The following is a 15170-nucleotide window of genomic DNA, read 5'->3' on the forward strand; positions in this document are numbered from 1 at the left end:
AGAATCATTCTCAGTTAGTCTACAGGAAAAGACCGCATAAAAAATAATTGCGTTAACGATAATCTTTACCTTGAGATTAGCAAATACATTTTTTTTGAAAAGAGATATGTCAATTTGTAGCTCATTCTCAAGATCAAATTACTTCACCATTAGCTGAAATCTGAGAGAGAAAAGGCTTAGAAATTTTCGTTTGGGTCATGTTCTTGTCATTGTCAAAATAAAGGGTTATGAGGTAAACAACTTATAAGTCAAATATTGACTACAAAAACTCTACATAATAAATCAGTGTTTGGAGTTATAATCCACCTCACCATGTTCAAGGTTGTGCTTCGTTCGCCTTCAGCCTGTAGTGTAAACACTCCTTAAATCAACGTCACCACACCACCTAACCTAACCTAGACCTAACTATACATAAACCCACAAAGTATAATAATATTAATTTACGCTTCAGAAAACAAATAGTTTGTTACTCTTATGTATAGAAGATACATACTGTCAGTTGGTTGGTTGCTGAATAAGTCAAACATTGCACCAATTTGGTAGAAACAAAGCCAGTATTTAACTTTTTGCTTGGACTGGAGGATATGTTGCGCTCCCATCTGTGGCTGGGAATACATGGGGGTTTTCCCATGATGATTATACTGCCAGTATGACCATATAAACATAGCGCCGCCCGGCAGAGTGAGTATTCTTCAAAAGGAGCAGCACGGAGTAACATCTCCTTGGTAGATGATTCCAGTGTCTTCATGCACAGTCTACAGCAGTGTCGTTGACTCCAGTGACTTCACAGGCAGTCTACAGCAGTGTCGTTTTCTCCATTGACTTCACAGGCAATCTACAGCAGTGTCGTTGATTCCAGTGACTTCACAAAATCTTGAGACTGGTTTGACCCGAAAGCTGCAATCTCTACCCAGGTGATATACTTAACGCAAATGCCTTTCGCTGTTCCTCAAGTAACTGTTCTGTAGAACTACACTATTCAAATATATTGTTGTATAAAAGGTTTTCAATAATTACGCTTGCCAGTACAGAAGCAGTAAAAAGTACATTCACAAGAACAAAAGAAACAGGAAAAATGCAGAAGGCCTGTTTGATGAGACGAGGTTGCTAGTATTTATACTTAACATTGTCATTCAAGTACATATCTAACCTGGGGTTGAAACAATCCTGCGATCACGTGTTTTTTGTACAGCCATTAATTTGTTCCGTAAATTGGATAAGACCTGATCATGAGATACGTGAATCCCTTCATTACTAAAGTTTGACCTGATCTTAATAACAGTTTGTATCATGGAATCAAGACATAAGCTGTAATTTGTAAATAAGATGCGGAACTTATTTTACTAGTCGCTAAGATGTAAGTCTCGTCCTAATCCCACACTCAGACCTTGATAAAGCATTCAGGAGAGTGGGATAGACTTGGTGTAAATTCCTTACATAAATTTCACATGTGCGAAAGTATGGTTTTTTATCCAATGATAGAGAGTTATGAAGGAGTATTAGGAGAGGAATGCGAGTGCAGAAGATGTGATTGCCGGTCCGGGACGCTGTTTGGGCTTACTGAGAGGAGGATACAAAGGTGAACCAATAGTTTATTACTCCCTGCAAGCACGACTGGTTGATTGTAATTGCCTCACTGCATGACTCTTGTTGCATTCTGTCAATCTCTTGCGTCCATATTGCGTCATTTATCCGTGTTCGACGCTCTGGAGGTTGCAGGGAAGTTCTCTTCTCCGTGCTGATGGCTTCTCTCTCTCTCTCTCTCTCTCTCTCTCTCTCTCTCTCTCTCTCTCTCTTTCTCTACCTTCAACTCCTCTTCCCTCCTCTTTGTTTTTCGTCTACATTGGTTTTGGTTCGTTTCCTTGCAACTGATGCCTCGGCTCATGTAGTAAAATGTTCGTAACTGGAAGGTAGCAACTGTTGACTGTTGTCGCCAGAGGCTGCTAGTCTATTGTGCATCTCTTATTCATCCTGTGAGCGTAATGTATTGTTCATCCCTTATTCATCCTGTGAGCGATAATGTATTGTGCATCCCTTACTCATCCTGTGAGTGGTAGTGTATTGTGCATCCCTTACTCATCCTGTGAGCGGTAGCGTCCTGGGGGAAAGTAAAGTCGTTGGCATAGGAGATAAAGAAAGAGGCATCTGGCACCTCACATGTTTAGTATGGCTTGCATAACCTTTTGTTCCTTCAAATATTTAATGTAAGTGTTAACAGTAACAGTAACCAAGCTGATGTTTCATCTCCACAGTGAGTGATGGCAGGCACCAAGACCTTCCTGATGCTGGTGGTGCTGGTGCTCTCTCTCTGCTTGACGCCCTCGCTCCTTGAAGCGCGTGAGTATATGTGTGCAATATTTCACGGCATTTTAAGTCCTGTGCTAGCGTGCATTTTTTTTTTTTTTGTCTTTCAGTCATATTAAATGATCCAGTAAGTGTGTCTCTGCTTGCGTGAGCACATGCTCAAGCAAGCAGTGTGTTTTTATTATAGTTAATCAACCCCCCCCCTCCCTTCTGTTAAGTTAACAATGGAAATTTAACAAAACAATTCTTTAGCATTTTTACATGTTTCAGTGTTTAAATTTTATTATAACTTTATGTTTTTTCTAAATAGGAAAACAGAACATTTTCGTTCTTAAGTACACTATTACTCATCCCATCATGATAGAGTAAAACGAGCTGCATTTTCTTCAATGTTTTTGCGAGCTGTAAAGGATATGTTCTGAATATGTAGATCAAGAAAGTAGTGCCACATATCGTATATGCTTTATTACAAAACTCCCTTAAATAAAATTGGTTCACTTCACCATTCAACTGACTGGGCTAATTCATGTACTGAATGTACATCTGTTATTTCAATAAATTTCTTTAAATCGTTGAATAAAAATAAAAAATTTAATTAAATAATATAAATTTAATACCAGAAATGTATATATTAGACAGCTTCTTATTGATCAGAATTGCTATATGTATAAACTTATGGAAATATGAACATAAGAATAGATGAAACTGCAGAAAATCTGGTATATGTATATATATATATATATATATATATATATATATATATATATATATATATATATATATATATATATATATATATATATATATATATATATATATATATATATATATATGAATTTCTTCACGAACAGGAAGCTTGGCCTCATTCAGGAGAGTGTACAAGGCCAGAGGAGGACATAACGCCAACAGACCCCTCACGGTAATGTAGACAGCATACGTTGTCATGTATTTGTTCTTATATGTCACATATAAACATAAATACACATCAGGAAACATGTGAGAACATTAGATCCACAAGGAGGCGAGGATACTTATGGGTGATGCTAGCAGGAACCCAACTGTTTATGTTGTATGGGTGTTCTCACCGACTGTTTATGCTGTATGGGTGTTCTCACTGACTGTTTATGCTGTATGGGTGTTCTCACCGACTGTTTATGCTGTATGGGTGTTCTCACCGACTGTTTATGCTGTATGGATGTTCTCACCCAACTATTTATGCCGTATGGGTGTTCTCACCGACTGTTTATGCTGCATGGGAGTTCTCACCAAACTGTTTATGCTGTATGGGTGTTCTCACCGAGTATTTATACTGTATGGGTGTTCTCACCCAACTGTTTATGCTGTATGGGTGTTCTCACCGACTGTTTATGCTGTATGGGTGTTCTCATCAACTGTTTATGCTGTATGGGAGTTCTCACCGAGTATTTATACTGTACTGTTATTATCACCCAACTATTTTGAGAGTAAATAAACGGCAACCAACAGACAGGCCAGATAAACAAGGACGAGGAGTAGGTAAAATAATTGCTGAACTGAAACCATTTTTTTTTTTTTTTAGTTTTTTATGAATTAACTTTCTAGAGTGACGAAATAAGACTTTCTTTACCCATTTTGCAGGGAGCGTTGATAGCTGGGAACAGATTTAGCCATTCACCGCGTGTGAGTTTTGGTCCCCAATTCTGGCGAGGCAGATGAAGCCTTGATCAACACTGTCGTCGATGTTAACACTCAGGAAGAGATTCAGCTCCAGATGTGAATTAACTTTTAGAGAAAGTTTTCTGTTAAGTTTATGTACAATTGCTAACGAACGTTTCCATACTATATCAGGAATAAATTCGCCATATGTACTTGAAATAAATTAAATTATAAGGATTTTTCTGTATAATGTTTGTACCTCTCTACACTTTATCCAGCCAACAATTAGTTTTTTTTATCATTAATGTAAGCTGAAGTTCGCATGATCAACTGTGTTATTACTAAAGGTTGAGAATGTTCCGCTTATGCTCAAGACTGACCACCCCTGCAGCTGTGGTCTTTAACTGAAACGAGAAGGTTGATTTGCATCACAAAATGTGCGTTTCATACAAGACTTCATATGATTTTGGCATCATCGGCAAACATTGAGAGCAATACGTCTATATCCTTTGGAAGATCGTTTACATATATCAGAAACAAGATGGGTTCAAGTACAGAGCCCTGTGGGACTCCGCTGGTGACATCTTGACACTCTGAGGTCTTCCCCACTCACAGTAACTCTGTGTTTTTGTTGCTACGATACTCCCTTATCCACTGGAGCTCCTTACCTGTTATTCAAGTCTGTTTTTTTCCAACTTCTGTACCAGCCTCATATGGGTATTGTGTCAAAGGCTTTCTGGCAGCCTAAGAAAATGCAGTTTGCCCACATCTTTCTTTCTGGTCATATTTTTATCATAAAATTCTCTTAAACCTGTGAGGCATGATAATCCCTGAACCTATGCTGGTGGTGTGTTACAAAGTTACTCTCTAGATGTTCTACGAGCTTTTTCCTCACAATCTTTCCTTTCATAATCTTTCAAATCTTTCCTACTTAACAGAACAACAACAATCTGGCCAGTTAGAACCCGGGGTGGGGAATATATAAGGGTTTTGCCCCGTGAAGATTCCCCAACAGGATGTACACATATAACAGTTGCCAGTCTCTTAAAATGAATATATAAGAACAGATCGGGAGACCCTATGCACTTGCTCACGTAACGCTGGTGAGTGCGTATACGCTCACTCAAGTAACGCGGTTGAGTGCATATACGCTCACGCAAACACTAAAGACTGCAGACGAACCAGAAAACTACTGCTTTAAACTCCAAAGAGGTAAAAATAATAATTTTATGCAAATTTACTACATATTCTTTTTGCAAATATTAAGCATAACTCTATTATATAATTTTGGTCTAATTTTGCCTTTGTCTTCATACCAAGATTTTCAATTTTGTAATTATTTTTAAGTTCTTCATAAGAATGTGACGGCCTATGGGGAGGGGGGGGGAGATCCCTGACGTCACTATATTCTGGTGGCATGTGTGGAGTGATCTCTCTGACGTCTATGTTGTAGAGACGTGTAAAATATATATTTATGCGAACAAGCCTGAATGGTCCCCAGGACCATTCTGAATGGTCTCTGTTTTTATATATATTTATATATAAAATTGCACATTGGAGTCGATTTACAAGTTTGGATTTAGCTTACTTTTGTATCAAAATATCAAATTCTTGTTGAAACCTGGTTCGTTCTTATGAACCTTCTGTATTGATTAACGGTATATAAGATTACACTATAACTGTTTTTTTAGAAATTATAAAATCGAAATAAACCACTGTAGGGTTAAAACAACAGAATGAATTTTTCGGTTGTATTTTACGACTAAAATATATATATACGTCCAACGAAAAAAAATTGCATTTGCAAGTATGTTCTTTACACTGTAAACACATGACCTGATATTGATGTGTCTGAAATTCAGAACTAGCCATATTATTTTTAATATTATATAACGGCGAATCAAAAACCTGTGTGTGTATATATATGTAATATATATATATACATATATACTGTATATATATATATATATATATATATATATATATATATATATATATATATATATATATATATATATATATATATATATATATATATATATATATATATATATATATATATATATATATATATATATTAGTATATTTTGGTAGCAGTCTTTCCTGTAGACATATATTATTAAATATGACCGAAAAAGTAAGATTAATAATTCTAACACGAATTTTCTCAATCTTTCGTACATTTCTTTTCACTGTTGGTGGTAATTCAAAAATCAATTCTCCAAAATTCATTTTTATTTCTAGTCTGACGCGACACTTGAGCGCGTTTCGTAAAACTTATTACATTTTCAAAGACTTTAGCTACACATACACAACTGAATAGAACTTACACATCTCCGATTTGTTTATATCTACATTTGAGTGAGGTGGATGGGGTGAGGTGGTATTTAATAGGATATTAATTTCATAAAACACAAGACAGAACACGAAACAATGGGTATTGAATAGAAGTGATTGTAGAACGCCTATTGGTCCAAATTTCTTGATGCTTCTATATTGGAGCGGAGTCTTGAGGTGGGTAGAATATAGTTGTGCATTAATTGGCTGTTGATTGCTAGTGTTGACTTTTTAATGTGTAGTGCCTCGCAAACGTCAAGCCGTCTGCTATCGCTGTATCTATCGATGATTTCTGTGTTGTTTACTAGGATTTCTCTGGCGATGGTTTGGTTGTGGGAAGAGATTTCTACTAGGATTTCTCTCTTCATCTAGTCATCTAGTTACTGGCGAGATGCCACACACACCACTCACCAGTAAGTGAGTGGTGTTTGTTGTTGTTGTTAAAGATTCGCTACCTGGAACAAAAAGTTCCAAGTAGCACGGGCTATGGTGAGCCCGTCTGAGTGGTGTGTGTGTGTGTGAGTACTCACCTAGTTGTACTCGCCTAGTTGTACACACCTAGTTGTATTCACCTAGTTGGGCTTACGGGGGAGGGGGTGAGCTTTTGCTCTTTGGTCTCGCCTCTCAATCGTCAATCAACTGATGTACAGATTCCTGAGACTACTGGGCTCTATTATATCACCACATCACTTCTAAGTGCATTCCATTTACTATCTACTCTGACACTGAACAAGTTCTTTCTAATGTCTCTGTGGTTTATTTGGGTACTCAGTTTCCGTCTGTGTCCCCGTATTCGCGTACTACCCGTGTTAAATAATCAAGCCTTGCCTACCCTGTCAATTCCCTTGAAAATTTTGTATGTGGTGATCATGTCTCCAAGGCTCTTCTGCCCTTTCCTCGTAACTCATGCCTCTTAGTTCTGGGACTAGCCTAGTGGCATACCACTAAACTTTTTCCAGCTTCGTCTTGTGCTTGACAAAGTACGGGCTCCATACTGAGACCACATACTTTAGGATTGGTCTTACATATGTGGTTTACTAGGTTCTGAAAGATTCCTTACACAGGTTTCTGAACGCAGTTCTGATGTTAGCAAGCCTCGCATTCGCCGCCGATGTTATTCTTTTGATGGAGGCTTTAGACGACAGGTTTGGCGTGATATCAACTCCTAGATCTTTCTCTCTGTCCGTTTCGTGAAGGACTTTCGCTCCTATTCGGTATCCAGTGTCTGGCCTCTGATTTCCTCCACCCAGTTTCATCACCTTACATTTACTTGGGTTGAACTTTAGTAACCATTTGTTGGATCATTCCTTCAGTTTCTCTAGGTCATCTTGTAGCCTTATACTATCTTCTTCTGGTTTAATAATCCTCATAATTTTTGCATCATCAGCAAACATTGAGAGGAACTAGTCTAATCATTCTTGGAGATCATTTACATGTATCAGAAACAGTATAGGTCTAAGGACTGAACCCTGTGGGACTCCATGGGTGACGCCTCGTCACTCCGAGACCTCACCCTCACAGTGACTCGCTGTCTTCTGTTGCCTAGGTTCTCCCTTATCCAGTGGAGTACCTTCCCTTTCACGTCCAACCACTTTGGGTGGACAGTAGAGCGACGGTCTTGCTTCATGCAGGCCAGGGTTCAATCCCCGACCGTCCAAGTGGTTGGACACCATTCCTTACCCCGTCCCATCCCAAATTCTTATCCTGACCCCTTCCCAGTGCTATATGGTCATAATGGCTTGGCGCTTTCCCCTGATAATTCTCTCTCTCTCTCCCGCCTGCATCTCCAGCTTGTGCACTAGTCTCTTATGAGGTACTGTGTCAAAGGCTCTCTTGCAATCCAAAAATATGCAGTCTGATCAGCCCTCTCTATCGTGCCTGATTTGTTTTGCCTGGTCATAGAATTCAATTAATAATTCAATTAGTACTGTGCCTCCTGACTATCACCCTTCATTTATAATCGGACTACATTGGCCGTCTTCCACATTTTTGGCAGTTCACCTGTTACTAATGATTTGTTGTACACCATTAATAGTGGCAGGTACAGAGCTTCTACTCCTTTCTTTAGTATCCATGGTGAGATTCCATCCGGCGCCACAGGTCCTATGAGGTTGACGTGATTTTGTTTTGCATCATAGGTGTTATAAGGTTGAGGTGCTCACATCTCACAATTGAGGGATCACAGACTACATAATGAACGTCTCATTCCTTAGTCGGGGAATACTTGAACAGACCAAGAGCTGGGACATGATGACGAAGTACCAACACCGGATGAACGGTACCAACCCTCTTGCACCATTGGGGAATCGAACACCGATCTTACAACAATCGAGGCAATGACTCTACTGACCATGGTGGCATCTGTGATAAATTAATGAATTTCACCTGATTATTACTCACACTACATAAGATCATTTTCTTAAATATCTCTGATTCTTTTATATTATCTGACTCATATAAATGATTCCACAGGTGAAGGATGATGGCTGGCTGGGTGACCTTCCTGGCGTGGGTGGTTGTGTTGCTGCTCTGTGGCGCTCCCTCACCGGCTGTGTCTGGTAGCTACCCTAATGCCTCTGTCCTCTTATATGTTGCCGTAATATAGCAACAAAAGTTATAACCATACGATATGCATATGTTTTCAAATCTTACAAAAATTGCTATTGTAATATTGGTAAATGTAGATTTATATTAGCTTTTCACCGTAACCTTTTCCGTAACACTGATGTTAACACTGATGTCTCCTGCTCCCAGACGAGCCGCAGGAGACCACAGGTGATCGTACGTGTCATCTCTCTCTCTCTCTTCCTTACAGAGAGCGTCGGGCGGCCGGGTGTTCCTGGAGGCGGCGCCAGGCTGGCCAGACACGCCCAGATCAGTGGTGCACGCCGTCGTTTTGGTGATCCTCATCTTTTTGATCCACCAGATGATCCACCAGATGATTGTTATAGAGGTGGAGATGATGCCTGCAAACCGAGCGCGGTAATATCGCAGTGTCTTTCTTGTAGACATATATTACTGACTATGATACAAGGGGGGGGGGGTTAGCCCAATGTTTCTAGCACGAATCTTTTCTTTGCTTTTAATGTTATTCACTTGAGAAGGAAGTTTAAAAATAAACTCTCCAAAGTTCATTTTACAATCTTATACTGTTTGCCGCTATACAGGAGAGTGAATGATGGACTGTAATGGAAACACAAATGATGATAGGTAAAAAAAAATTTGAAATATCCCCTGTTAAACTGATATTATCATTATCATCTCCATGCACTGTTAGTATGTATAAGGATTTGATCTTTTCATGTGTGTTTATTTTCTTTCCAGGGAGCGTTAATTAGTTTTTGGCCAGGCAGCAGTAACAATACAGGACCTCCAATCAGCTTTGGGCCCAGGTTTCCGCCATGGTTTACTTCCTGGTACAGGGACTACACGTCACCTGGCTGATGGCTTCACCTGGCTGATGGCGTCACCTGGCTGGTAACGTCACCTGGCTGGTGGCGTCACCTCGCTGGTAACGTCACCTGGCTGGTGGCGTCACCTGGCTGCTGGCGTCACCTCGCTGGTGACGTCACCTAGCTGGTGACGTCACCTGCCTGATGGCGTCACCTGGCTGATGGCGTCACCTGGCTGAGGGCATCACCTGGCTAATGACATATACTCAACACTTGCGGAGTTCAGAACAAACAAAACTCCTCCAACATTGCATTTTCTATAGATATAAATAAAACATAATAAAACGATACATTTCTCGTTTCTTTATTTGTTGTGAAGGTGGACCTGCCGGAGGGCGCCGCTGTTTGGCCAGTGTACTGTTGTTAGGCCAGAGTACTGTTGATTGGCCAGAGTACTGTTGATAGCCCAGAGTACTCTTGTTAGGCCAGAGTACTGTTGTTAGGCCAGAGTTCTATTGTTAGGCCAGAGTACTGTTGTTAGGCCAGAGTACTGTTGTTAGGCCGGAGTACTGTTGTTAGGCCAGAGTACTGTTGTTAGGCCAGAGTACTGTTGATAGGCCAGAGTACTGTTGTTAGGCCGGAGTACTATTGTTAGGCCAGAGTACTGTTGTTAGGCCAGAGTACTGTTGTTAGGCCGGAGTACTGTTGTTAGGCCAGAGTACTGTTGTTAGGCCAGAGTACTGTTGATAGGCCAGAGAACTGTTGTTTGGGCCGAAGTATTGTTGATAGGCAAGAGTACTGTTGATAGCCCAGAGTACTGTTGATAGCCAAGAGTACTGTTGATAGGCCAGAGTACTGTTGTTAGGCCAGAGTACTGTTGATAGGCCAGAGTACTGTTGATAGCCCAGAGTACTTTTGATAGGCCAGAATACTGTTGTTAGGCTGAAGTACTGTTGATAGGCCAGAATACTGTTGATAGCCAAGAGTACTTGTGATAGGCCAGAGTACTGTTGTTAGGCCGAAGTACTGATGATAGCCCAGAGTACTGTTGATAGGCCAGAGTACTGTTGTTAGGGCCGAAGTATTGTTGATAGGCCAGAGTACTGTTGTTAGGCCAGAGTACTGTTGATAGGCCAGAGTACTGTTGTTAGGCCAGAGTACTGTTGATAGGCAAGAGTACTGTTGTTAGGCCAGAGAACTGTTGATAGGCCAAAGTACTGTTGATAGCCCAGAGTACTGTTGATAGGCCAGAGTACTGTTGATAGCCCAGAGTACTGTTCATAGCCCAGAGTACTTTTGATAGGCCAGAGTACTGTTGTTAGGCCGAAGTACTGTTGATAGGCCATAGTACTGTTGTTAGGCCGAAGTACTGTTGATAGGCCAGAGTACTGTTGATAGCCCAGAGTACTGTTGATAGCCCAGAGTACTTTTGATAGGCCAGAGTACTGTTGTTAGGCCAGAGTACTGTTGTTAGGCCAGAGTACTGTTGATAGGCCAGAGTACTGTTGTTAGGGCCGAAGTATTGTTGATAGGCAAGAGTACTGTTGATAGCCCAGAGTACTGTTGATAGCCAAGAGTACTGTTGATAGGCCAGAGTACTGTTGTTAGGCCAGAGTACTGTTGATAGGCCAGAGTACTGTTGATAGCCCAGAGTACTTTTGATAGGCCAGAATACTGTTGTTAGGCCGAAGTACTGTTGATAGGCCTGAGTACTGTTGATAGCCAAGAGTACTTTTGATAGGCCAGAGTACTGTTGTTAGGCCGAAGTACTGTTGATAGCCCAGAGTACTGTTGATAGGCCAGAGTACTGTTGTTAGGGCCGAAGTATTGTTGATAGGCCAGAGTACTGTTGTTAGGCCAGAGTACTGTTGATAGGCCAGAGTACTGTTGTTAGGCCAGAGTACTGTTGATAGGCAAGAGTACTGTTGTTAGGCCAGAGTACTGTTGATAGGCCAGAGTACTGTTGATAGCCCAGAGTACTGTTGATAGGCCAGAGTACTGTTGATAGCCCAGAGTACTGTTCATAGCCCAGAGTACTTTTGATAGGCCAGAGTACTGTTGCTAGGCCGAAGTACTGTTGATAGGTCAGAGTACTGTTGTTAGGCCGAAGTACTGTTGATAGGCCAGAGTACTGTTGATAGCCCAGAGTACTGTTGATAGCCCAGAGTACTTTTGATAGGCCAGAGTACTGTTGCTAGGCCGAAGTACTGTTGATAGGCCAGAGTACTGTTGTTAGGCCGAAGTACTGTTGACAGGCCAGAGTACTGTTGTTACGCCAGAGTACTGAATCTAGTACACAAGGCAACTATGAATTATCCCCACCGTCTCATAAGCGTCAAATTTGAAGTGGTTTTGTCTAACCAAAAGCTATAGACGACAGGGTCAAACGTCCACCACGGAGGATCAATATTATGGAACTTATACTTTCATAAAGTACTTTGAATATGACGCTGTGATCTATAGCGTATATATTGATGTGCGTTAAGTGTGAGGACAGGAGTCTTTATCACACGTCTCAGTATAGTGATGATGTTCATTAAGAACCTTGTGGTGTTTAGTGATGACCTGGTGGTGTTCAGTGATGACCTGGTGGTGTTCAGTTATGACCTGGTAGTGTTCAGTGATAACCTGGTGGTGTTCAGTGTGTTCAGTGACCTGGAGGTGAAAAACATCTTTTTTTTTTTTAGTTACACTCAAAAACTTCTTGGGACATATAGACCCCTTAAAACATTACATCCAGTACAAGGTGATGGGAAATTCCCTGAGAAACAAGATTGTAGAACATCCGGAGAGACGAACACTAGCTAAGGTTTAACAACAACAAATATTGCCTCACAAACTTTATATAATTCTATGACTGAGAGACAGAGATCAGATGAGACAAAATTCAGATCTAGACAAATGATCTCCCAGAAGGAATGTACTACTTCCTCTCGATGTTTGCTGATGATGCAACAATTATAGAGAGGAAACATATAGTGGAGAAGTATTATAAGCTACAAGATGATCTGGAAAAAATTGAAAAACGCGGTCCCCAAAAAGTGTAGCTTCTAGACTTTAACTCAGGCAAGTGCAAATTAATGTTGAGGCAACATGAATCCAGACGCAAAGTATCAAGAATCGAACATAGAAAAGTCCTGAAGAGTTGATATAACATCGAACCTGTCACTCGAGGACCACATCGAACCTGTCACTCGAGGACCACATCGAACCTGTCACTCGAGGACCACATCAAACCTGTCACTCGAGGCCCACATCAAACCTGTCACTCGAGGCCCACATCAAACCTGTCACTCGAGGCCCACATCAAACCTGTTACTCGAGGCCCACATCAAACCTGTCACTCGAGGCCCACATCAAACCTGTCACTCGACGCCCGCATCAAACGAATATCATTAGCTGCACATGCAAGACTGACCAACATAAAAACTTCCATCAGAAACCAAAATACAGATTGATTTAGGACCCTGCATACCACATATACATCAAACCAGTCAGGTTTGGAATATGTTGCGAGAGCATGGAGCGGTTATTTTGTTAAACACGCATTAAAAAAAAAGAAACTCCAGAGGCATACCGATAGACAAGTCGAAGAGTTGAGAGAAATGAATTATGAGGACAAAATAGAAGACTTAATCTATGTCACTGGAAAGACAGGAAAGTTAGGTAAGATAAGGTATAACAGTACTCTGGCCTAACAACAGTACTCTGGCCTAATAACAGTACTCTGGCCTAACAACAGTACACTGGCCTAGCAACAGTACTCTGGCCTAACAACAGTACTCTGCCCTAACAACAGTACTCTGGCCTAACAACAGTACACTGGCCTAGCAACAGTACTCTGGCCTAGTAACAGTACTCTGCCCTAACAACAGTACACTGGCCTAACAACAGTACTCTGGCCAAACAACAGTATTCTGGCCTAACAAGAGTGCTCTGGCCTAACAACAGTACTCTGGCCTATCAACAGTACTCTGGCCTAGCAACAGAAATCTGGCCTAGCAACAGTACTCTGGCCTAGCAACAGTACTCTAGCCTAACAACAGTACTCTGGCCTAGCAACAGTACTCTGGCCTATCAACAGTACTCTGGCCTAGCAACAGAAATCTGGCCTAGCAACAGTACTCTGGCCTAGCAACAGTACTTTGGCCTAGCAACAGTACTCTGGCCTATCAACAGTACTCTGGCCTAGCAACAGAAATCTGGCCAAACAACATTACACTGGTCAAACAACAGTACTATGGTCTAACAACAGTACTCTAGCCTAACAACAGAACTCTGGCCTAACAACAGTACTGTGGCCTATCAACAGTACTCTGGGCTATCAACAGTACTCTGGCCTATCAACAGTACTCTGGGCTATCAACAGTACTCTGGCCTATCAACAGTACTCTGGCCTAACAACAGTACACTGGCCTAACAGCGGCGCCCTCCGGCAGGTCCACCTTCACAACAAATAAAGAAACGGGAAATGTATCGTTTTATTATGTTTTATTTATATATATAGAAAATGCAATGTTGGAGGAGTTTTGCTTGTTCTGAACTCCGCAAGTGTTGAGCATATGTCATTAGCCAGGTGACGTCAGGTGATGCCATCAGACAGGTGACGCCATCAGCCAGGTGACGCCATCAGCCTGGTGACGCCATTAGCCAGGTGACGCCATCAGCCTGGTGACGCCATTAGCCAGGTGATGCCCTCAGCCAGGTGACGCCATTAGCCAGGTGATGCCATCAGCCAGGTGACGTCATCAGTCAGGTGACTCCATCAGCCAGGTGACGCCATCAGCCAGGTGACGCCATCAGCCTGGTGACGCCATTAGCCAGGTGATGCCCTCAGCCATGTGACGCCATCAGCCAGGTGACGTGAAGTTAGCCTCTGTGCCGGGACGGTAACCGTGGCGGAAACCTGGGCCCTTTTCTGATTATAGGTCTTCTATTGTTACTGATGTCTGGCGAAAAATATACCGCTCCCTGGAAAGAAAATAAACACACATGAAAAGATCAAATCCCCAAACATACTAACAGTGCATGGAGATGATAATAATAATAATATCAATTTAATAGGCGATATTTCAACAAATTTTTAACCTAGCATCATTTGTGTTTTCCTTACAGTCCATCATTCACTCTCTTGTATAGCGGCAAACAGTATAAGATTGTAAAAGGAACTTTGGAGAGTTTAATTTTGAACTTCCTTCTCGAGTGAAGAACATTAAAAGCATAGATATCACCTAGCAAAACCTAGCATCATTTGTGTTTTCCTTACAGTCCATCATTCACTCTCTTGTATAGCGGCAAACAGTATAAGATTGTAAAAGGAACTTTGGAGAGTTTAATTTTGAACTTCCTTCTCGAGTGAAGAACATTAAAAGCATAGAAAAGATTCGTGCTAGAAACATTGGGCTAACCCCCCCCCCCCCCTTGTATCATAGTCAATAATATATGTCTACAAGAAAGACATTGCAATATTACCGTGCTCGGTTCGCAGGCTCTATGTCCACC

The 15170-nt window shown here is 41.2% G+C and overlaps 1 long non-coding RNA gene across 1 annotated transcript; it reads left to right on the forward strand.

The window, feature by feature from the left end:
* Positions 1–679: 679 nt before the first annotated feature.
* Positions 680–10016, forward strand: LOC138372741 (uncharacterized). Its single transcript, XR_011230918.1, has 7 exons — positions 680–914; positions 2253–2337; positions 3156–3223; positions 3922–5151; positions 8749–8834; positions 9092–9258; positions 9601–10016. It is a non-coding gene; the product is annotated as an uncharacterized lncRNA (long non-coding RNA).
* Positions 10017–15170: the final 5154 nt, after the last annotated feature.

The sequence above is a fragment of the Procambarus clarkii genome, chromosome 39 (genome assembly GCF_040958095.1).
Source record: "Procambarus clarkii isolate CNS0578487 chromosome 39, FALCON_Pclarkii_2.0, whole genome shotgun sequence".
NCBI classification, from domain to species: Eukaryota; Metazoa; Arthropoda; class Malacostraca; order Decapoda; family Cambaridae; genus Procambarus; species Procambarus clarkii.